This window comes from Octopus bimaculoides, chromosome 10, assembly GCF_046866305.1.
Source record: "Octopus bimaculoides isolate indiv1 chromosome 10, ASM4686630v1, whole genome shotgun sequence".
NCBI classification, from domain to species: Eukaryota; Metazoa; Mollusca; class Cephalopoda; order Octopoda; family Octopodidae; genus Octopus; species Octopus bimaculoides.
The window spans coordinates 82,900,109-82,925,272 of NC_142937.1; the positions used below are offsets into that span (position 1 = coordinate 82,900,109).

Consider the following 25,164-nt stretch of genomic DNA (forward strand, 5'->3'; position numbering starts at 1 on the left):
CAATGGTATGTCCTAAACATTTTTACAAATCTTCAAATTTATTTTTTTATCCATCCAATTCATAATTGGTTAAGTGCAAAAATATGAATCTTTGACCAGAGACTGGTATTCATTTGTACTATAGTATATTTAAAACAACTTTTACTTGATACATACATTTTGCTTGTAGACAAAGATCAGATTTTCCCTGAAGCATATAAAATAATTTAGTGAAACTAATCAATTTCTTGAAATCGTTTCCTCTTTTCTTTGGGAGTCACTAACAATCACTGCTAGATTTTTGTTTTCATCCAACAACTAAGATGGAAATTTCAGTTGTAAATCAAACTTTTTTTTTGCATATGTCATACATACTTATTTGTCTTTATTCAATTCAATTGGCAGTCTGGATGTATTTCCCTAAGATCAGTAACTTTTTTTATTATAACTATACACGCATGCACATACACACCATTTGTGCACCCTTACATTTATAAGATATTATATACACATACTATAACACAATATATATTAATGTGTAGGATTCTGTGATAATTTAATTGTTTATAACTAACAAATTATCAATATATCAATAATAGTTTACTTTTATTTCAAATAAACTCTGTAATGTTCATTCTGATTCAAGATTATTGGAAGTATTTTGATTTTCATTGTCTATCACTTTTAACTGAAATTAAATTGTATTAACAATGGGGAAAAAATCCCAGAAAACATACCATCACATCTTACTTAAATTTCTGAAAGAAATATTATAAAATTAACATTAACAATGTATGTAAAATCTTGTTAAAATCTATGTAGAATTCTAAAACTGTATGGGTAAGTGTTATTTATTTGCATTAGGGTTTCCATATTTTCACATATTTTTCCATAGTATTTAACAAATTATTGTATAAAATCAGTATAGAATATGTGTAATAAGTATCTAATATTTCATTATAATTATATATTCTCACTACATAAAATTCATCTATTACAAATATAATGTTGCCCCAGCTTGGCCTCAGCCTCTAGTGGTAACAAGGAAAGTAGAAGTATTTGTATGAAGCATTAAAGAACTGTAAACCTTGCAAAACTGCTGATGCTTTGCTGAAAAGCATTAAATAATAGCAATGTTACAATTATATTATCTTAGGTCTCAGACAAGCAGCTACTATGTAAAAAGAAATTTGTATCACAGCAACCAGTAGCTCTGCTCTGTTTCCACTGACAGATCAGCAAGTGATCTACTATTATATATTGATTCCAAATGGTCTATTTTCATAGAATACGATGATAAAAACCTAACAAATCATTCCTGAGACCAAACAATCATATTAAGCCACACACAAAAACAGGCTACAGTTTCTTGAGATAGCTCACTGATTTTGTGGCAATGTCTACTAATGAATGAAATTGTACCTCAAATCAATGTTACCAAGGCAGAAATTCTTTTACCTATATTTCTTTAATCAGTTCATCACTAAACTACTTTCTTTTGACCAGAGTATTTAGTTTGATACTTTCATTTAATCACAATGAGTAAATAAATATATCTCCTGAAAAAAAAAAAAAAAAAGAAAAAAAAAAGATCTTCCTTGTAGAACATGATACCATTTCAAACTCTATCAGATTTATATCAATTCAGTAGGTCAGAGAATCGCCTAAAGCTAGTGGACAAAACATTCATTTTAAGATGATGCTCACAATAATGGAGGTAGTATAGTATGTCCAGAAAGATGTTGTTTCTACTACTACTACAATGTGTCAATTGTATAAGGAAACTCTGCAAAACTACTTCTGCAATTTAGCAGAATATTCTTACACTTTGATTATCAATTACTTCTACAGTTGCTAATCAATCTTTGTTATGTTTTTTAATATATTTCACAGCAGGGTTAGTCCATCATTGACTTTCTTTCTTGATTGAAACATTTCACTTCACTTCTGCTATTAATGTCTTTTTGGAAATAGTTAAAATATAACAGATTTTTTTTTCATAACTATTGAATTTTGTTTCTTCAATTTATATTACTCCAGATGAATATATTTTATAAGTATAAGTCATTACAGCCAGTCAGATAGATAATCTTTATTTAACAAGTCATTTACTTGTTCAAACAATAGTACTTAGTCTTGTTTCTAAACCATCAGTTTTGGAGTTTTTAATTTCACTAGCTTTAGTTTCAATCATACTATCAATTCTCAGCTAGATATATTTTTTACATAACTGGTTTATGGTCAAAGAGATGTCCATGGCTATGAGGTAGCAATAATTACAGTTAAAAATTCAGCCTAATTGCAGGTTAAAGTGTGAAAGAAGATACTAACAGGGAGAGAATATGGGGAAAGGAAAGATTGATCAAAGTGTTTTGTATAAAATCTGAGGATGATGTTAGCGAGGAAGAGAAGTTGGTGCAACAGGTGCATTCAGCAGGTGGGGTTTGTAGCATTTGGAAGTCCAGAGGAGCATTACTCATTGAAGTAGTTGCAGATCTACTCAGATATATTTAAATATTTGCTAAAACATGATCACTTTTATGACAAATAAATAAATTTATTACTTTATTATAGTGTTTATTTTAAGCAAAATATTTTCAACATTTCCAAAATATCAAATTTGAAGCTATTTTTGTAAAATGAATAATTAATGAAAGTACCTATTTTTAGAAACAGATATGATGTCTCTGATGTGAAAGGAAAAGGAAATTATGAAATTGCAAATTTTATATTTCTTCCTAAATACATTGGCACAACATAGATATATCTATGTACAAATTAAGTACTACAATATGTATCTTGTAGTACTTATTTCAACTCTCTGCACTTTGATAAATCCTGTTGAAGTCAGCTTTGTACCTTTCATCCTTTCAGATTTGATTTTTACAAAATACCAATCCAAAGCAGTGTAAGAACATTGAACTGAATGCCTTGTAGTATTTGTTCTGGCTCCTTGCATTCTGAGTTAAATCCCACCATGGATTACACAAATGGCAGACTTAATCTGTTTCCTGATTCAATACACCACCAGGCACATTGAATACCTTTAGCAAAGTCCTCTCTGGTGCAAATGCTCAGTCTAGGTCTCTAGATTGATGGTACTATTCTTCCTCCCTCCCACCAATCTCAGAGACCTCGTAAAAGCTCATGAGCATTGTTCTCCCTCCTAACTAAAAGAAAAAAATAAAAGTATCGAGTATTACATTATCAAATAAATGTGTCACCCTTTTTTTAAGATGATAGAGTGGAGACTTGGTCACTATTTCTCGCAGGTTGAGCATCTAGATAGAAGCTTTCATTTGAATGCACCATTAAGTTTAATCCCTGTATCATCCAATATGTTTTTTGACTTTACTGATGGATGATATATTTCAAAGAACATTAGGCTGCTATTTCTTGCAGATCAAGCCATCAAAGCTTCCATACTGGTTTGTAGTTTATAATTTTAAAACTAACGGCAAGTACTGTGAGAGAGGAGTAAGATCTCTCAGTAAAAGCAGTTATTCCCTTAGTTTTTGATTCACTTTTGAAGAGGCCAAAGCTTTCTGGGGCAGTATCCATATCACACTTTTTCACAACAAAGACAAATGAAGCTCTGACAAGAGGACTTGCACTGGATAATTTACTGTAATCAGTTTGTTACTAGATTGGTAGTTTACAGTTATGAGTTCAAAATATTACCAGAGTCAAGTGCAACCATCACTTTGATTTTTATTTTACTAATTTAGTCTAAGGAGGAATGACTACTGAGACTAATGGAGAAATGGAAGAACAAATCATGACGCATAGTTTCTCCTTAAAATGTCGATCTGGTCTGAAATGCAACTGAGTGGATTATGTTGAGGACAGCCAAGATCCAATCAGTGGCAATGCTAATACAAGTGACAGATTTAGTCTACCAACCATTAGATACATTATCAACTTGTTGAAAAGTTAGTTGGTTGAAGCATCAATGCTTTCCAGGGTTAATAATAATCATGTCTCGGTTATGTATTATTTATCTCTCTTACAAAATAGATTTTGAGTTTGGACCGAGACGTAAGAAATCAATTTTGAAAGAAAGAATAGAAGGGAAAGGAAGAAATGCTTTTAGCCTAGCATCCTTATGCTGCCTGATGGTAAAAAGGTATAATAGGACTTTGTTGATGTTAAGCCTCAGTTAGGCTTGTTTGAACAGATTTATGGTCAAAAGTATTCTATCAATGACCTAACTGTCAAACAGTTTACCTAGGACTATGTTAGCCCAATGTGTTTCTTTTTTTTTTCTTTTTCAAGTCAGCAGAATGTAGTTTGAGTTTAAGATTTGGCTAGTATCTCTAGCAAATTGAGCAACCATGTAGAAGCTTCAATTGTTAGGTCGATAATATGATTGTTGTTCAAGAAAATATTAGTGCATTAACGATAATTTTTCAACAAGTGGTTGATAACGTAGCTAATGATTCTAGTTTCTCAGTAGATATTGGTTGACGTGTGTAATTGAATGCTTTACAACTAACTCAGTTTTTATCAATATTACTGAACTGTTTAACATATCGTCTGCAAATATATTCTGTTTCATTTCTTATTGGAGTCAAGATTCTTATCTTGTTTCTCATTGTTAATTCAGTCATAGGAAATTATAATATATGCATATTTATTCATTTTTTTTTTTTTTTTTTGTTCTTGTTTTCTTTTTTGCTTTATAGCTGCATTACAATCGTTAACTTAGATTCATCTTAGGTTCATTATATATGTCTGCTGCAGCAACAGAATCATACACTTCGTGTTTTTTTTTTTTTATTAATATAATTCATGTTATTGTTACATGTTGGTGTTGTTGCGTTGCTATGAAATTCGCTTCCGTTTCCATAGATAAGTTTATCCCCTCATCAGATGCCCCTGTGGCAAATAAAAGAAATATTTGTTGTTGTTATTGTCATTATTAGTGGTAGTAGTGGCACATTACTTTAGACTGGGTCTTTGGATTCATATCATATTTTCTGTTAGATAAAAATCAGTTAATTTCCTCCTGTCTTTTGGTTTTAACTGCAGTAAAGCTAAGCTTAGCAGCTGCATATTCAGCTTTGTCATTATTGGTGTGTTCCTTCTGTCAGAATATGAGACAAACATCTTTGCAAGTGAGAGGTGTCATGCATTTCAACCAAGTAAATCACTTTGTTTGGCTTATATAATTATCAGTGCATTTTATAACCGGTAAACGTATTTTCTACTTTAGATTTTTTAATTTCAATTTATTTCATTTTCACATTGAATTTTTTCTTTTCGAATTTTCTCTTATTGAATTTTTTGTTTTGGGGAACGTTTAGGTATATTTGGTGCCCAACCCAGAATAACATTAGTGCTTCAAGTCAATGGGAAAGAGAAGAGCCTACCCAGTTGCTTAACCAGCTAGAAATAGCAGCTAAATTCTTTCAACTCACACCCAAGTGTCTTAAAATCAAGACACATTGGCTTGTAGATTCAAATATGTTGATATGTAGTTTCACATATGTAGATTCAAATATACAAAAAGATGAGAAAGGCTGACCTGGTGTTAAACAACAACACCAGGTTTTTGAGTATTTTTAGCAGACTTCACATTTTGCAAGCATTCAAATAAAATCTATTTTTTCTTGCAAACATCAACATGCATATGTTTAAGCAGAGGATTGGTATCTACAGAATAAAACAAGAATACTGAAAAGTATACAGTAAAAGAGCTATAGAAAGGAAAGGTGCTTAAGCTTGTTAAGAGTATCATCATCATCATCATCATCATCATCATCGTTTAACGTCCGCTTTCCATGCTAGCATGGGTTGGACGATTTTACTGAGGACTGGTGGACCTGGTGGCTACACCAGGCTCCATTCTGATTTGGCAGAGTTTCTACAGTTGGATGCCCTTTCTAACGCCAACCACTCCGAGAGTCTGGTGGGTGCTTTTACATGCCACCGGCACTAAGGCCAGTCAGGCGGTACTGGCAACGACCACGCTCGAAATGTTATATTTTACGTGCCACCTGCGCAGGAGCCAGTCCAGTGTTTGTCCTGACAATGAACAACTGATGCAGGTTGTTTTTTTTTCATACTTTGACAATTCTGAGCATGTAAAAAATATATCCAAAAGTCCTGGGTTCTGCTTTTCTGATGATTATAGTCAATAATAAATATGACCATAGTCAGTTACATAGATGCGTATATAGCTGGTTTTGTAGATGTGTCATTCAATTCAATTACAGCACACTAGACCAGTGTCTTTAACTGTAGTCCTGGGTTAACCAATTCTTTATGAGTAGAATTTGCTAGACAAGACTATTGTACAAATAATATAAATGTGTGCGCATGTGTATTCGTGTATATGTGTATATATAACACTTCTACACATTCTCTTTCTCTTTCGCTATCTACCCCCACCCCCAATCACACATACACAAGCAAGACGTGTCCTCCAACCTATACAGGAAAGCAATAATTTTCAATAAGAGCTGATCTGGGCTGTGACAACCCATCTAACTCCTGTCAGCATGGAAAATGAATGAAAATGGATGATGATGATGATGGTGATGGTGATAGTGATTTTGCATGTATAAATCTTTCACTTATATTGTAAAGCTGGTAACATTGACCACAAAACTGAAAAAAGAAAAAAAAGCAGTACTTTTTGAATGAAGTCCTTGCAGCATTTGTTCTGCACTGACTTACAGACACCTGCTTCATCACACTCACAATCTCCAGAGCAGTGAACAGTGTTTAGGCCTCTTGGAACAAGCAATCATTGTTCTTCAGCTATTGTATAAATATTCAACAGATAATTATTCAGATTTTATGCCACTGAAATTGTATCCTTTTGTTTAACTTATGCTGGCTGACTTTTAAGCTTATATCATAAGTTGTCTTGATATATCTGCTATTTCCTTGACATAAAAACACCACCTTTTCTTTTAAGAGATAAAACTAAAATACTTTTATTGTTAAAACTTATTTCCAAATATATTTTTGCAGAAAAAGGTTGTGCCAATGTTCATTATATATATATATATATATATATATATATATATATATATATATATATATAAAGCATCGCCTTTTAGCACTTGTGCTGGTGGCACGTTAGAAAATCATTTGAGCGAGGTCATTACCAGTGCCGCTGGACTAGCTCTCGTGCAGGTGGCACGTAAAAACCACCATTTTGAGTGTGGCTGTTGCCGGTACTGTCAGACTGGCCCTCGTGCCGGTGGCATGTAAAAGCACCCACTACACTCTCGGAGTGGTTCGCGTTAGGAAGGGCATCCAACTGTAGTAACTCTGCCAGATCAGATTGGAGCCGAGGGCAGCCTTCTGACTTGCCAGTCCTCAGTCAAATCGTCCAACCCATGCTAGCATGGAAAGCGGACGTTAAACGATGATGATGATGATGATGATATATATAGGGGGAGAATTCACAACAATTATCATCATCATCATCATCATCGTTTAACGTCCGCTTTCCATGCTAGCATGGGTTGGACGACTTGACTGAGGACTGGTGAAACCGGATGGCAACACCAGGCCCCAATCTAAATTTGGCAGAGTTTCTACAGCTGGATGCCCTTCCTAACGCCAACCACTCAGATATATATATATATATATATATATATAGCACACACGCACACACATGTATATAAACATACACACACACACAGGCTTTATATTTTGTTTTTACACCCTTTGTTTTCAAGAAAATAATGGTGCCTCTGTGTGAATGTGCAACTTAATAGATATAACACATTACTCTGCTAAAACCAAGGCATCAGAAGTTCCCCGTCCACTTTATTTCCCCCCACTACTTAGGAAAACCTCCTCAGAATTGGTCCTGTTCTCTCTTCAGCTTCTTTAAATAAAATTTGAAGAAGTTGATGAGAACTTGGCTAAAGAGGAAAATGCATGTGTTCAAACCTTTCAGATGACTATCACCCCAGCCACCAGATAGAAGAAGACTAGCTGCCCTTCTCTGCCAGAGGATAGTGACATGTCAGTGTGGCCATAGGTTTTAGTCAGATCTCTCCTACACATGACAATTGCTGTTTGATATAAACCCACAAGTATCTAATATATGGTTATTAAAGTCACACTGCGAATGTAACTGAGTAAATAAAGAAAAGTAAAGTTTTATTAGGATATTCTCTGGATATTTTCTTTTATTTTATTTGGAAATATTGAGCCTCTAAGTGTTAGTGCTTGGCTGTGATTTCATGTGAATTGGACAAGTGATAAATCTTTTCCTCTGATAAGTTGACAATCTATTGCAGATAACAAAGACATTCACGCCCTAATCCTCAACTTACAGCTTACCTGATAAGGGTAATGTAGAATAAAGTGGTCTTTTTGATAAACAAATGGAACACCAAGCCTGGGTTTAGGTTTAGGACTTATGGGCAAATAATTCAAAACCCTACTATCTTGCTTCTTATATTGATGACTCATTTTCTGTTTTCAAATTATTCTTGAATTACAAGATGAAATTAACTGGTACCAAAAAAAAAATAATAATAAAAAGGAAAAACCATCAACTGCATCATTTTCATGTCTACTTTTCCATTCTTGCTTGGGTCTGACAGGATTTACTGAAGCAGATTTCTCTAGCTTGATGCTCTTCCTGTCACCAACCCTCGCCTGTTTTCAAGCAGTGCAATTTGTAACCACTACTATGATGCTGATATTTGTTTACAATTGGCACTTGGTATCTAAACAAGAAGACTGAAACACTAACATACACACACACACTATACAATGTGTTTCAGTTTCTGTCTACCAAATTCACTCACAATATTTTGATCAGCCTGGGGCTATAGTAGAATGCACTTGCTTCAAGATACCACCCAGTGGGGATGAATATAGAACTTTTTGGTTGGAAACGAAACTTCTTAACCACACAATTATGGTTGTGCCATCATGCAAAAATGACTGAAAGATGTTATGGACATAGCCCTTCTTTTCTGACTCATTCAAAGCATTAAAAAAATATGAAATCCATTTACTTTATTTTAATTGATAAAACTAAATGGTATATGTCAGTTGATTAATATACGTGTATAAAGCAATGTAATATTAAATCTCATACAAGAAGGTATCATAGTGTATTGTGAAACCATCCAATGTTTTTATTCTGTCAAGGACTACACGGTCCAATGAATCTTTCCTTTTTTGAAAGTCATTATTTATAGCCGGCCAAGCAAGCAGGCTCTCTAATGAGTTAGTTCAAGTAATGATCATTATGTTGCAGTTCAGTAAGGTTTTAAAATGGATATTTTGGAATTATTTTTGAAACTTTTGTCTCAAAATTGGAAATGTATGCTTTAGTAGCTTAGTAGCTTAGGTGATGGCTGCTGTATGAAAAGTCCTATTGTACAATTTCACCAGGCAAGAATTTATTGTACAACCTCTCTATATGTAGTGCTCTATAGTATAACTCCTTAAAATTTAAACCAGTCATATCCAGCCTAAATATTCTACCTGGTCAGATCCAACCTTTCACATGTATCTTACAATCATCATCATCATCATCGTTTAACGTCCGCCTTCCATGCTAGCATGGGTTGGACGATTTGACTGAGGACTGGTGAAACCGGATGGCAACACCAGCTTCCAATCTGATTTGGCAGAGTTTCTACAGCTGGATGCCCTTCCTAACGCCAACCACTCAGAGAGTGTAGTGGGTGCTTTTACGTGTCACCTGCACGGAGGCCAAAATAAAAAATCATATCATCAAAATCTCAAAGCTATGAAATAATGCATAATTAATTCAAAACAGTGTGAATTCATCTCACAATTGGTCAACTTGATTTTATAGCAGATAACAATTACCCAAGACACTTTACAATGGGAGAAAATCCTAAGGTTCAAAGGCAAACTTGTTAAGCACATGGCTATGCCTACACCTATCTATCTATCTGTGTGTGTGCACATGCATGCAGATATGATTGTGTAGTAAAGAAATGTTTGTATTGTAACCATGTTACCTAGAGTAAATAAATGTCTTCTACTAAAGGCCTGGGTCAATAAGTGTCTTGCATTTTGTAGATGTGTGTTGCAAGAAGCACATTGTATAGGTGTGTGTGTATTTGAGTGAAATCATGATTATGTTGATATTCCTTGTTGACATTATGCCAGCTGCTGTGCACTTTCAATGACTTCTGATAAGTTCCTGGCTTTGGGTGAAAGAAAATCCTGGAGATAATTCTGACGTAACATATTCCCCTCTCAGATTTACACGCTTATTGCAGTGGTACTTCAGTTTTCCTAAGTCCTGTAAAGATCTAGGAAGGTTAGCCTCTAACCAGGCCTTTTGCAATAACCCTTAAGGCCAGGATCTTTTCAGGGCTCCCACGTAAAAAAAAATATCTTACTTGAAAATGGTGGTCTACAACAGGAAATGCTTCTGACTATAAAAACCTGCCTTAGATAATTCCAGCTAATCCATACTTGCTCATTCTCTTGCTTTCTCAATATTTATATATGTGTATATATACAGGGTGCGATGGGTAAATTGTCCCCATTTTATATTTTTAATTTTGCACATGCGAAAGAGTGATAAAAATCAAACTTTCAGTCAACATCATGGTGTTTGGTGTGATCATTAGTGATGGCAACATTATGCCTCCATTTATCTTCCCACACAGCCTCAGACTCAACACAGAGGCCTACATCAAGTGTCTGGAGGCGGTAGTGCTGCCCTGGTCAAGAGGGTGGCTGCTGGAAGGCCCTACGTCTGGCAACAGGACTCTGCACCATGCCACAGAAGTAGGAGAACCCAGTCGTGGCTGTCAGACAATTTCTGTGACCACATCACCCCTAACATCTGGCCACCTAACTCTCCAGACTGAAACCCCTTGATTATTATGTGTGGGGCACAGTTGAGCGAGAGACCAACAAAACTGCTTGTAACACTAAAGATTATACAAGGGCAAGGATTATGGCAGCATTCACCAACTTAAACAAGGAGACCATCCAGAAGAGTTGCAAGAGATTCGTGGTTGAAACCAATGGACGATTTTATTGAATAAATTTACTCTTTAGTATTCCAAGATATTTTGTGTAATTTTGGTAAATATATCTGTTAAAATGAGATGTCAGTGTTATTTTAATTTTTGCTTAGTTTAGATGACAGTTTATTCACCATACCCTGTATATATATATCCATATATACACAAACTCACACACACATTTACAGTGTGACACAAATGTCACATTACTTTTGAGACTTAAACTTTTTTTAATAAAAAGATAAAGGAATTTTCTCTTTAGATATATTTATTTTGGCTCTTGAAAATTAAACGACTCATGGAATATGACATTCTGTAAACCTCCTCCACTACTTTGCAGAGTCAAACACTTTTGAGGCAGTGTACTAAAACACCTTTAATCCAATGTACAGTTGGGCACTTCTCCATGTTGAATCTTTAATCCAATGTACTGGTGCGCACTTCTCAATGTCCCAGATTTTATTTTTAAAGAACTGCAACAGAAATAATTAAGATTATAATTAAAAAGTAATTCAAATTTTAAAGTGTAAAGTGATTTCAGTGGTGCCCTGTGCTCATTTGTATGTATGTGTGTTATTTATCAATTAAAATTCAAAGAAAGGAAACCAAAATAATTGAAAAATTTAGGGTTTAACCACAACCACAAAGATGTTGAAAGTTTGTTAAACTAGTGAAAAATTGACTATTCTTCAAAATACATTTTCTTTTGGATTTTTTGAAGTAGTTAGTGATAAAAGATAGGAGATAAAACTGACAGTGTTTATGTGAAGACAGTATATATGTGATGATAACAAATACTTATATGCTGACAGCAGTGTTTATACAAGAAATAGTACTTATATCTTGACAACTGATTGTTTTAATCTGCAATAGAGGGTGCTTATATTACAATAACTGATAGTGTGTATATGGTGATAGCAAAGGGTGTTTACGTGATGACAGGCAGGAATACCATTTAGCAGCAACAGTAAAAATAAGAAAATGAAATAAAAAACAATACAGTCATTTCCTTCTTTGATACATAACTTCTCTCTTGTCAATGTTTAAGGCCTAATACATTGCTCGGTTTATCCTACCTCTTGATCTGTTGGGGTGAGGGTTTACTCACATCCATTCTGGCCACCCCCACTGCCGATTGTTTTTTTTTTCTTACAGATATTCATTTGGAAATGTTTGGTGTAGATATCATTGAATGTATCATCAGTTTAACCAATTGTGAGGACCAATAAATGCCATGGAGTCAATGCCTCTCCTCGCTGGATTGACTGCCATGAAAATGTTTTTATCACCTATGTACCAACAGGAATATAGTGAAAACCTAATATTTACGAGATAAATCTTTTGTACAGATTGTTATACTACTAAACCTCCAAAATATAAAAAAGTACAAAAATATACCAAACATATCTTCATTTGTTGGTAGGATTAATCTGGTGCCCAGTTTCACACATCACCCCCAGTTTTTGGGTGCCTTTATCATGGTGTATACATTCTGTTGAAAGTATCTGGGTCAGATCTCCAGTTTGAAGTTAACCTCTTCCTTTTTCATCAGTTTTGGAGGCTCTCAAAAAGGATCATGGTTGCTACCCTGCCTCCTATGGCTAGGCATTTTAGAGGAAATAAAGAACTAGGATGACTGAATAAGCAATCTGTTATCATATAAACAATATATAAAGATAACAGACTGTTTATTCAGTCATCCTTTGAAATATTTTCAGACATATATATCTTTGGTGAAGAAAATGAATTTGGTCAAGTGTTGGTCAATGCTGTAGCATCATCACTTTAATATCTGGAATAGTGCCATTGGGATATATAGAATTGCCCTTTTGGCATCTATTCCCAACTTTTGGAACCCAGTCAAACAATTGTTATGGTGTATGTATCTATGTATAGTTGTGTCTGAGATCATATGCATGTGTGTCTGTGATAACTAGAACCATACAACAGATTTCATGCCACACTGCTTACATGTTATTGTAATATTCTAATATTTATTGATTTCTTGCTGAAATTAAAATGAATTCTGGATGAGATAAGTTGTATAAAATGTAAGGGATAGGTTTTGAAAATCCTTACTTGTCACACACACACACATATATGCACATCACATACAAGTGCTGTTGTCTAATGTCAATCAGGAAGACTGTATGATATCACATAAGCAGCCAGATATAGCAACCAAATTCCCTCAAATCATAGCTTACAAGAAGGAAATAACATAATATAGTCCAAGACTTACTGTGTGAATAAAAAAAGCCAGTTGATAATGGTTGGAATTCCTTTATCATATATCTATGTATTAGGATCAATGCAAAAAAATTGAATTCTGTTATTGATTTTATGTAGGGAATGCTGTTAGTCTTCTCAGATCAGTGAAATTTATGTGGATAATACTCCTCTTGAAAACTTGTAAGTCAATGACTGTACTGATGAAATTTCAGGGGAAGGGGCCAATGTCCGGGGAATAAAGGTATGGGTACTGTTGTTAGTGTGAAGCCTGGTGGTAGTGGAAAATGTGGACACAATATGGGTGAAGAGTAGAGAAATATGAGTATGTTGGGAATGCTTGATGCAGATAGCCTGTAACCACTTATTCCTGAGAAGCAGTGGCTATTGTAGTAGTCAGTCAGAAAAGGCAGAAAGAGAAGAAAGTGTCTGTGAGCCAGAGGTTGACTGTTGGTAAGTGGCTTCATGTCTATCAGTTAGGTGTAGTTTTTCTTTGGATGCAGTCAAGGATGTCTGTGTGTGTAGCTGCAGCACTCCAATGTGGGTCTCATCTGAGCGTTATATAGGTATATTGATGCCTTTGGGAAAAAAGATTTTTATCAGTTAAGCCCCGTGAAAAGGCATTCTGTTTTGTATAAATTGTTAGTAAAAGTTTTCACAGTTTACATCATCATAAGGAGTCATAAAGAAGTAATATTTTGTCACAACTTTGAAATATTGCTTGAGTCTAAAGGTTTCTAATTAACAGATTAATTGGCTTCAAAGAAAGGCTAATTTTATTTTAAAATATTGAAATGATTTATGACATTATAAAGTAAATAAATAGGATTTTGTATCATTGTAAATATAATGGAGAGGTATTATTTAGTGAAAGCTTATCACAAGCATATGTTAGTATGTAAAGTTAAACGTGGCTTCAGAACTTAACAAAGTGCATGGACTGAATGACAAAATAATGAATCGGTTGATACATCTTAAGTTTTAATTTTTATTGTTTTAAATTCTAATAGAGAAGAAATATTCATACATATGTCATAAAAGAATTATTTAACCCCTAAGTATTAACTGATTGAGAACTATGATGAAAGCACTCTGAACTTAACTGTTCCACCTTTATACTCCTCTGTAACCCAGACTATATTAGCCAAAGTATCTTCACCTTTTTAAGAATGATAGGGTTATTATTTGAGGGAGAACTTTTTTGATATTTGTAACAGTTTAAATCACCATATAGAAGTCTTTTTGTTGGCATGGTTTGTTCATTTTTCTGTTTTTTCATCCTAGCATGGGTTAGATAAATATATATTATTGAGGTGCCCTTTTTGTTGTTAATTCTTACCTGATTTTTAAAGCAAGGGATGTCCTATTCCACATGTACTTGAAAGTACACTGGACAACTTGTTGAAAGGCAAATCACAAAAGACTTTATCACTTGTAGCACACATCCTTTTCATTAGCAGCATTCAAAACAAAAATGTTCAAAGGCACCCACCCCTATATATCTATATACACATACACACATAATATATATATGCAGATATATATATATATATGCATGTGTGTGTGTGCATAAGTATGCATATACACAATGGTCTTCATACAGATTTTGTTTATTAAATTCATTCACAAGGCATTGATTAGCCCAGAGTTACAGAAGACACTTGTTCAAAATACTAAGCAGTAGGACTTAACTCAAAACCACATGGTTAAAAAGCAAACTTTTTAACCACACAGCTATGTCTTCAAAGTGATATTAATTTTACAGCTAGCTAGATTGAGCTAAATAAACTCCTCATTATCATCATCATCATTTAACATCTGTCTTCCATGCTGGCATGACTTTGGCTAAGAGAAAATATTGTGATTCTTGGAAAGTGTTGACTGAAATCATGTAAAACACTTCAGTAGCTTGACTGCATCATCAAACAATAGAAGCTTTGGATTCAACAGACTGTGTGCTGTATGCTAAAACTATGGCTGTGTATGATGAAGAGGACAAATCTTCACAGAAAAAAATACAAAAATCAAGTTAGAACACATGTTAATTTGATGAGTTGTTAGGACTTAGGAATTGACAGATTTGTAAATACATGATTTCTTAATTAGGCATAAAACTTTGAAGTTACAGAAGCAGCGACATGAAAAGTTGTGGAGTTGAGGCAGTTCTTAAGTGAGTAAGAGATTTAACTGTGCAACTGAAGGTGAACTATGGAGGCAGTCATTGGAGATGATAAAATGTCATGCTTAGACATGTTAATTATGTCTCGTTGTTTAGTTAATGACTACTCTTAGCTGTGTCATGTAGTTTACAGTTCAGCATCATCTGAAAGAGATGAAATCTCTACCTTTACTAATTAGCTTCACCTTCTCTTCAAGCTTTTGCTGCATGAATAAATAACTGAATCATAATTCACTTCAGTCAGCTCTACATGTAAGTCATCGGAAAATGGTATGAACTGAGATTATGTTTTAAATGCACATATAATACTATAATAATAATGATAATAATAATAAGGAAGAATGATTTGAATCTTTGTAGCAAGGGTTAAATAGAATAATAGTGGTTAGCACTGGTAAAATAAAAATATCAAGTGCATTACTCTCATCAAATCCATGCCGTCATACAAGAATAAAACAATGTAAAATTATGATTGTTTTATATGGTAGTAGAAGATAATAATGAACAGTTGGCTACTGTAGTTGTTCTGGATAAAGTTTGCTATGTAAAGAAAATGATGAAGTGTAGAATAAATTCAGTTGATGGGAGTAGAAAATGTAATAAAAAATTCCCAAGATTGTATTCTATCACCCATGAGTTTCTGACTGTAATATCTAAAATCCAATTATAAATTACAAAATTGTCTCAAATGCTCAGATGGTTCAAGTATTGGCTTTTTATGTTATTTAAAAATCTTTCACAAAATGCTCTCAGAAACTAGTACACTTGAAATAGTTGAACCTCTTTTAAAAAGCAGAAAAATAACCCCAGAATAGAATTTTTCTGAATAGACCTTCAGAAAAATAACCTCCCTAATTGAAAGTGCTTTTATTAGGGAAACTTACAAATAAAAGTTTGGTTTTTATCGAAGAATGGTTCACATGTAATGATTAGTGAAATAACTAAAAGAAGGAGTAATTCTGGAAAAGTCAGTATATCTTTAGTTATATACATATATTTTGTGTAATCATGGATGTTTGAATATAAATGTACACTGATCTGGTAAATTGTGGAATTTAAGAATAAGAATTTATAAAACTTCACTTGTTGAAAAAACTATTAAACTTTTAGAAACAAAGCTTACTGAATTCAAACTTGGTTTGAGAAAAAAATTCCTTTAATGATAACTGATAGAGAAAATGCCATGGTTAAATTTGGTTAGGATATTAACTGCACGCATCAATTATGTTATTTGGACTTCATTTGGCTGTTTGTGATATTCTTTCTAAGGAAACTGAATCAAATTGCATGCAATGAAACTACTTTAAAACATGACCTTTGCAACAATTGAACTTAGTGAAATAATATCAACTGCAGAAGTCACCATCAACCATTGGCAATGTTGTTGAAATGCAAGAACAATTGTCAGTTCATTTTGTAGGTCTCTAACAAAAATTTTCAAAGACCTATAAAATGAAACCTACAAATACTTCAGAAAGTTGCAATTAATGCATAATATTTTATATAGTTTATTTACAATGTCAGAATGGTTCTTCTTCCTTAGAACCTATAAGTTGTGATCAATATGACTTTTCAGATAAATTAATGCTTATCCACATTGTTGAAGCAGTCCTAGTAACAATTAATATTGGGACTTAAAAAAAAAAAAAGAAAACTAGATTGGGAAGATGTTACCTTTCTCTCAAGAAAAGCATACTTGTTTTTATTCTGGAAATATTCAGTCAATAGAATACTTCCATGTTCCTCATGCTCAGAGAATATCTTAAGAAAAGAACTGAACAACAAAGGGATAAAAATTTGATTAGAGTAATGAAATATTTAATTACTTTTCTTATCAATTTTGGATGCACTTTATTCATTTTACATTTTGCCATTAGAAATTTTCCTGCAAAATATTGCAAAGAATGATCATCAGTTTATCAGAAGAATCCCTTATTTATAACTGAAGCACCCACTCCATCAAAAGAAACTCCCTTATTACAGATATTCAATGTTGAAGTTAACAAAGCTGTATAATAAAAAAACAAAAACAAAAAAAAACAACAACAACAACAACACAAGAGAACTTCAAATCAACTTATGATCCCAGAGATGAAGATGCTTGGAATTACTGGATACAGAAATGTTGATCTACTGAAATGTTTCTTTCCCTAAATACTATTCCTCCAAATTCCATCAAAGTAGAAAGAACCCTTTCTATGGTAGGTTTTTTGTTGTACAGTTGTAATGAAGTTTGGGCGACAACATTATCAACAATATGTGCTTCTTGAGATAAAATTATCAATCTTAGTGAAATATTTTTTAGCAGTCAGGAAACTTTTTTTTTTCCATAAATCTTTGGGGCTTTCTATACAAGTATCCATGTTCTTTTAATGGAATAAATTTCTATATTCATGATTCTTGCTTTCTAATGTCTGAAACAATGGAGGTAAAATAGAAAAAAAAATCTTAAATTATTTTGTTTTATATTTCTGATTTCCCAGTAATGACAAGTTCTAGGAAATTGACATACCAAAACACATCCTTTGATAGAGAGAAGAACATATGTCTATATTCAAGTTATGTGTCTAGCTGAGTAGTTATCCATCTTCTGGTTAATCTTGATAGAGTAAAACCAATGATCAAAAGCAGTCACAGCCATGACTATCTGATCTTTTTTTTTTAGACAGTGTCTCTTCAGAATTCTATGATCCAATGTGTCCTTTTCCTTTTTTAAGTGATAATTTGAGGGTTATTTGACTGTAATCTCTAGCAGGTTAATTTGTGTATATATCATGTGAGCATAATCAATAGGTTGTCAATATCTGCCAAGAGATCCCTATAGTCAGTGCAAAAATGAAATAATAAATTCAGTAATGTATCTGCTTAACAAATTAGTCAGTAGGACTCTACCAAAATATAATAATATCTGTAATACAGATATTACAATCAGGATTAATGTGTGTACTTACTTGTGTAAAAAAGCCATGATTTTTTTTCGAGTTCTTATTCCAATATATTTCGATATTTTAGTATAATTTTTGTCTTTTATCTTTTGGGTAAAATATTCAGTTACTGACAATTTTTAAATGAATAAAATAGACATAAAAAAATAGATATCTCCATATGTTTAATAACAGCCATTTGAAATATACTTTCACTTTATTAGATATGTTTCTTTCACTCCTATGCTGATATTTCCAGATCAATAATATCTTCTATGCATGAATAAATTTCATTATGAAAATGCTTTAAAAACCAAAGCATATTTTTTATTTTTTATTTTGTAACTTATTTTTTTATAAATGATGTTGTATAAATTTAAAATGTTCAGCTCAATATGTACACTTGTCAAAACATTTTTATTTTATTAAATTGAAAATATTGTTAATATAGTTTTAGCTGCAGGTCAAACCTGATCAAGCAGACATGTGATCAAAGGTTATCCAGCCATGACCATCCAATACTATTATTATTTTTGCACACATACATCAAATGTGTCCATTCTAAAGAAGTTGAGACAGTGAGTTTTAAGAAAATGAGATAGCTATTTCTTGCAAATTGAGTCTACTCCAGTTAAGGCTTTTTAGGTATAGAGCAGTTGATAGAACTCTATGAAGCCTTTACAGGATCATTCAATGGTTTCTATATAACAGCCAAATTTCCATCAAAACATCCACCATTCTTTAAAACAATGATGTAGTTCAAGATTAACTGTTTAAACAAGACAATTGGTCATTTCCTACATGTTTATAAACATTAGTTTACCCAATTAGGGTTGAAGTAGAGTTTAACAAGAAAATGAGCTGCAGGAGTCAAATTTTGAAATTCATGTAATACTTTTTAATTCATTGTAAATATTTGTAATTCGAATAGTTGTTTAGCCCTAAGTCAGCTCTGATTCCGAAGATCTAAAGCATTCCAATCATTATTACTCCCACCTTTTATTTTTTTTCAACCACTGAGTACCATGGGTTATATTTTTCCTTTTCAAAGATAGTAATGTGTAATTTGAAGGATAGCAGATGGAATGGCCACACAGTAGTACTTTCATCATCTTGAGAAAAGTTGAAAATTCCCGGTGCTGCCAGTAGTTTTGGTCTTCAAAGGACATTAAAATCTTAGCATCACTTGTACAAGATTCTTTACAATCATCACTTAATGTCAAGACAGAGTACACACACACACACAATGAGCTTTTTTTTCACTTTCCATCTACCAAATCCACTCACAAGGTAATATTTCACCTGCTTGTATTATGGTGATACTCAATTACAAGCATCACATAATGTCAAGACAAAGATACTTCCTCTCACACACAGATTTCAGTTGAAGTTACCTTTACATGGTCACTCAACCTGCCTTAAATAGCAGCAAAATCTTCCTTAAAATCACACCCTATTGGTTGGAAAAAATAGATGAAATACATGTCTCCAAAAAGATGGGGCGTCCATGGTTTGAATGCTTTTGATCATAAGTATACCTGATTATGGTTAACCTTAGGCTTAGCAACAATCAGTGAAACAAACTATTTACAAGACTCATTTTGGTCAATGAATACTCATACCAGCAAATTGAAGGCAAAGTATTAGAAGATACTGTAAACTCTAACATGATGGTAGTGACTTGAGATTAGTGTCTGCCTCAGTAGTAGTAGTCTGGGTATCTATTCTACACTCTCTGAGTGGTTGGCGTTAGGAAGGGCATCCAGCTGTAGAAACACTGCCAAATTAGATTGGAGCCTGGTGTTGCCATCCGGTTTCACCAGTCCTCAGTCAAATCGTCCAACCCATGCTAGCATGGAAGGCGGACGTTAAACGATGATGATGATGATGATGATTAGCTCTTATATCCTTCATCATTTTTTATATGTCTAATTCATCACCATCATTACTGTTGATTTAATATTCAGTCCAATTAATCTGGTATACGTTCAGCAATTTAGCATCTTCTCATATATTTTGGTTCTATGTCATTCTGCTCATGAGGTCCACCATACTAAATCTTATAATTATCCCCATCAGTAACTATTATAGAATGCATTCTTATATTCTAGCAATAAAGACCAACTATATATGCTAGTTTATAAAATCATCTTCTAAGATCCTACTGTCTTATATAAAGAAAGCTACATTGGACAATGTAGTCATAGATAAACAAAAGGATAGAAAATCAAGGCTAGAATGCCTTTGATCAGGGCTGACATGGGGGTTATACAACAACAGCAATTGTTTGTATAATGTTTGAAACACTTAAGCAAATAGTTTCCATTTCAATGAAGTTCAAAATATTGATATCAACAGTGTACCATGTGGAGAAGAGTATGTTTTGGATGGAACCCTTCTGTAGAGAATAAATAGACTTTAATTTGATAGAATATCGTCTGTTAAATAGTTTAAAGACAATTATTTTCTTCTTGCATACTTTCAGTCTGAATCTTCAACCACAATTTGTTTGGATATTGAGTTGAACCAATCTATAAACCAAACATCCTTTCAATACTGAAAATTTCAAGTTAATGATTGCTACAAAACAACAGCTAAATCTCCCTTAAGTCACACCATACTGTTTTGAATAAAAAAAAAAAAAAAGGATATATTACATATTGTCTTCAGTATACTGGAACTACTTTGATCCGAGGTTTATCAGCTGGATCAAGAGTGACCTGGGGTTAAACAACAACAACGTACTGAAAATTTCATCCCAAGTGTGTATGGTAGGTCATTGATTGATCAGTCTTGAATAATTGAATTTCAAACATTTATTTGGAAACTATGGGCTGAAGTTCTACCAAAGTACACATTTTACAGTTAAAATAAGTACTTGATGCACTTTAGAGACCAGTACAGAGCTTGTTTGGCTAGCTTGCTGATTGTCCACAAGTGTTTTTTATTCTAATACATTTTATATAAGTTAACTTGAACAATAGATAATCTACCATACTAATGAGCAAACTAAACTAATTTACAATAAGAACTCATTAGCTCATCAAACTAATTATCCCCTATTATGATAATCACTAGTTATTTATTTATTTATACAAAAGCAAGAGTTAAGACAACTACAAAATTTACAAGAATTTTCAAGAACTTGGTTAAGGTCAGAAATAAGTGAACAAAATCACTGCAAGATTTAGACACATTTGTAGACACCATTATTGTTGTAGCCTTTGTTGTCGAGTGAAAAATATCCTCTGGGAGAGTGGACTATATCTGGTTTGCTATCTAGCTATTTACATATGTATGTGTGTGAATGTTTATGAATATATATGAGTATGTATTTATATATATGTGTGTGTGTATGTATATATACGCTGTAAAGTTGTTGGTAGAAGAAAGGGCATCCAACCATAGAAACCAGGCCATGAATGAAATGTGATCTTCAAACTCTTCTAAGTGAGCAATATTCCCTGAACAAATGCTAACTCTGACTGTGGCAACCTATCTGAACCATGCCAGCATAGAAAACAGGTATGAAATGATGATGATATGTATGGTGTGGATCTTCATTGGCAATGAGGATTCAGTTGTTCAATTATATGAATTTCCTGCTCCTAAACCACAGGCATAAGTACATCATCATCGTTGTTTAACGTCCGCTTTCCATGCTAGCATGGGTTGGACGATTTGACTGAGGACTGGTGAAACCAGATGGCTACACCAGGCTCCAATCTGATTTGGCAGAGTTTCTACAGCTGGATGCCCTTCCTAAAGCCAACCACTCAGAGAGTGTAGTGGGTGCTTTTACGTGCCACCCGCACGAAGGCCAGTCAGGCGGTACTGGCAACGGCCACGCTCAAAATGGTGTATTTTATGTGCCACCCGCTCAAGAGCCAGTCCAGGGGCACTCCATTAACAAAATTCCCAACTAAAATCAGCATGACTCAATGCAACAAGGTACTTTTCGACTCACTTGAGCTGCTATACGGTTTCTGTCTGCTCAGATTCACTAGCACAGTTTGGGTCAACTTGAGCATATAGAAAAAGACTTTGCCAAAGATGACATGCAATGGGATCATGTCCAGAAGCTCATGGTCGTGAAACAAACTTCACCATTTGGTTATATTGGTCTTTTACTGAAATATGCATACCATCCATGTGGAGAAGGGGAGAGAGTGGCTTGTTAACTTTTACAATTGCTTTTCTTGGTTCACACAAACATTTGTTGTTCTTTAGCCCCAGGTCAGAGGCAATCCAACTGAGGCTACTTTTTCTTTTCGGTATCTAATGCTGAACTTTTTATGATCCAATTTTTTTACATTTTAAAGTCGAGATGCTATTTGATGGCAGTTTAGCTGTTATTTCTAGCAGGTCAAACAACTCTCATGTAGAAGCATCCAAACAGTTGAGCTTGGTGCTGCATGCTCATGAAATACTCATCAATTTAGAGTGCTGCCACTGTCAGCAGCAGCAAGTTGCATCTGCACTGCAGTACCTTGTCACAGCTATATAGTCTGGAACCATTTGACAGTTTAGTGTACTGGTTACAGACACAATAAGGAATGCCATTAATAGGAGGCCAACTGTTGGCCTCTTCCCTTTGTTGACTTAGTTATCCAATATATGTGCCTATGAATGATTCTGAAATATACAAAGTAAAACAGAAAGTTACAAAAGTGACTCAGAAATCTTGAGTGATTTTGTAACTTTCTACCAATAAAAAATAATTTGTTTATACTTATGTATCGAATTCTATATCTCCTTTTTGTTTTATTAAACTTTATCTACCTATCTATCTATCATGCATACTTCCATATATATATATACATATATATATATATATATATATATATATATATATATATATATATAGCATATTATATCATATCAGGGTAAGAAAAAGTTTTTGAAATTTTTTACATATATATATATATATATATATATATATATACACATACTCTCCTACCCATGCCAGCATGGAAGGCAGACGTTAGATGATGATGATGAAGTCTAATTTGCGCACAGACACATCTCTGTGCATTCAAATTCAAACACATAAATGTACACACATACATATATATACATGCATGTATTCAGATGTATATATATATAAGTGTGTTATTCATCATTTTTCGTGCGCATTTCCATGTTGGCATGTGTTGGACAGGTTTCCCGAAGCAGTATGTGACAGGATGATGCCCTTACAGTCGCCAATCCTTTTAGTTGTCTTTAGCAACACGCAGGGACAAGGTGTACCTATACCAAAATCAAGATGCGTGCGTGCATGTCACACGTATACATTGAGATTTCCTTGTCCTATGTCAGAAAGATGCTGGCGTTCTTTCGATTAAAGTCGCAAAAATGTCAAAATCAACAGCTGATTGTTCGGCAATTTAAGTAAAGAATTTTTACTTCTTTACTTTTTTTTCCTGTCCGGTTGGAGCCGACATTTGTCATTCAAGTCCGTGAGGGAGCTGGAAAGTGAAACACACGCTCGCACACACCCATTAACTTCCATGTCCCTGAGTTGAATAGTGGAACGCACGCGCGCGCGCAAGCACACACGCATTTTACATAAATCTGATCACTTGCACGTAGACTGATTATCGTTCATATCCACGTACATAGATAAATACATATACATTTTGAGTGCGTGCGTGCGTGTATGTATGTATACAGATTTGCGTGTGTATAGAGTTGTTTGTTAATCGGCGCAGTAAAAATTGTTCTTAGGTCCTATTTGACATGATAACAATTGATTAGATAAATACACCCACACTCACCACACTATATATGTGTGTGTGTGATTTCATTAAAAAAAGGTGGGATATTAAAAATATGAAACAAAAACAAATTTTGAAAATAAAAATCGATAAAATATATTAGGTTCTGAAAGTTTTGCTGCAACTACAAAAGCAATTTTCCCATGTACCCTGAATGTATCTCATACAGTAACGCCTTTTAAACTTCCACCTGTTCATATTGCTATCAAATTGTAAAACACGTTTATAGAAAAAAGTCAACAATAGCAGATATGAAAAGTATTTTCTAGTTTTTAATGAAAATACAGAAATATATCTAATAAACAAGTAAATAAAAATACAAAGCAAAAACTTCGATAATAAATTATTGTATTAAATATAAAATATTTGCTGCTAATGTTGCTTGCTATCACGAATATATATACATACAGGCTCTTTTTTTTAGTGGGTTTTTTTCCTTACTATTTATATATCCATGTGTAACAGTTTATTTGTTATCTTGTACAATGAACCCAGAAAATATTGCTTTATTTTGTCTTTCTTTCTGTTTATAAATATAAGTTTGTTGTCAAATATTCAGATATTATATATAATGCAGACATTTAGAAATCTTTATGATAATTTTTTTTCTTTTTGCTTTAAAATATAATGTGTATATATGTATATATATCATTTCATTTTCACTTTTATCAAAGAAAAAATGACGATAAGATAACAATTGTCTTTTAAAAAGAAAACTGAAATAAAATCTTGTTTCGTAGGGAAGGGGGCCCCTTTTCAAGCACTGTGTATTAACGCTGAAGTAAAAACAAATACCTAAAAGTCTCTAACACACACAAAAAAAAAAAAAAATCAACAGCTCCTACCTGTAAAATGCAACGATCCTCAAAAATTAGTGACCTAAGACCTAACTAAACAACCAAACACATTTCCAAAGCGATTGCCAACCCTCGTTACAAAGATGCATTTTTAGTTTCTCACCATCTCTTTCTGTTTATACCTACTCTCCTTTTCTTATTTTCTATTCTCTCTCTTTTTTTCTCTCCCGCTTTCCCACTCCTTCCTCTCTATTTTCTCTCCTTCTTATCCCCCACTCT

At 33.5% G+C, this 25,164-nt stretch overlaps 1 protein-coding gene and 1 long non-coding RNA gene across 27 annotated transcripts in view; one reads left to right on the forward strand and one right to left on the reverse strand.

Moving 5' to 3' along the window:
* Positions 1 to 25,164, forward strand: part of LOC106871599 (tyrosine-protein phosphatase Lar) — a 591,306-nt gene that overhangs the window by 271,512 nt on the left and 294,630 nt on the right. For 6 of the 26 annotated variants that reach the window (XM_089358876.1, XM_089358859.1, XM_089358865.1 and 3 more), the window contains exon 3: positions 20,797 to 21,082. The exons of the other annotated variants lie outside the window; for them this stretch is intronic. The gene's annotated coding sequence lies outside the window, so the exon portion shown is untranslated. The remainder of the gene's footprint in view (positions 1 to 20,796; positions 21,083 to 25,164) is intronic. 26 annotated transcript variants of the gene reach the window in all.
* The window catches only part of LOC149133794 (uncharacterized), a 14,020-nt gene continuing 85 nt past the window's right edge, over positions 11,230 to 25,164 (reverse strand). Inside the window, exons 1-2 of the long non-coding RNA XR_016243468.1 lie at positions 24,934 to 25,164; positions 11,230 to 11,452 (exon numbers count right to left, since the gene is read on the reverse strand). The exon at positions 24,934 to 25,164 is cut by the window's right edge and continues 85 nt beyond it. This is a non-coding gene — a long non-coding RNA (uncharacterized LOC149133794). The remainder of the gene's footprint in view (positions 11,453 to 24,933) is intronic.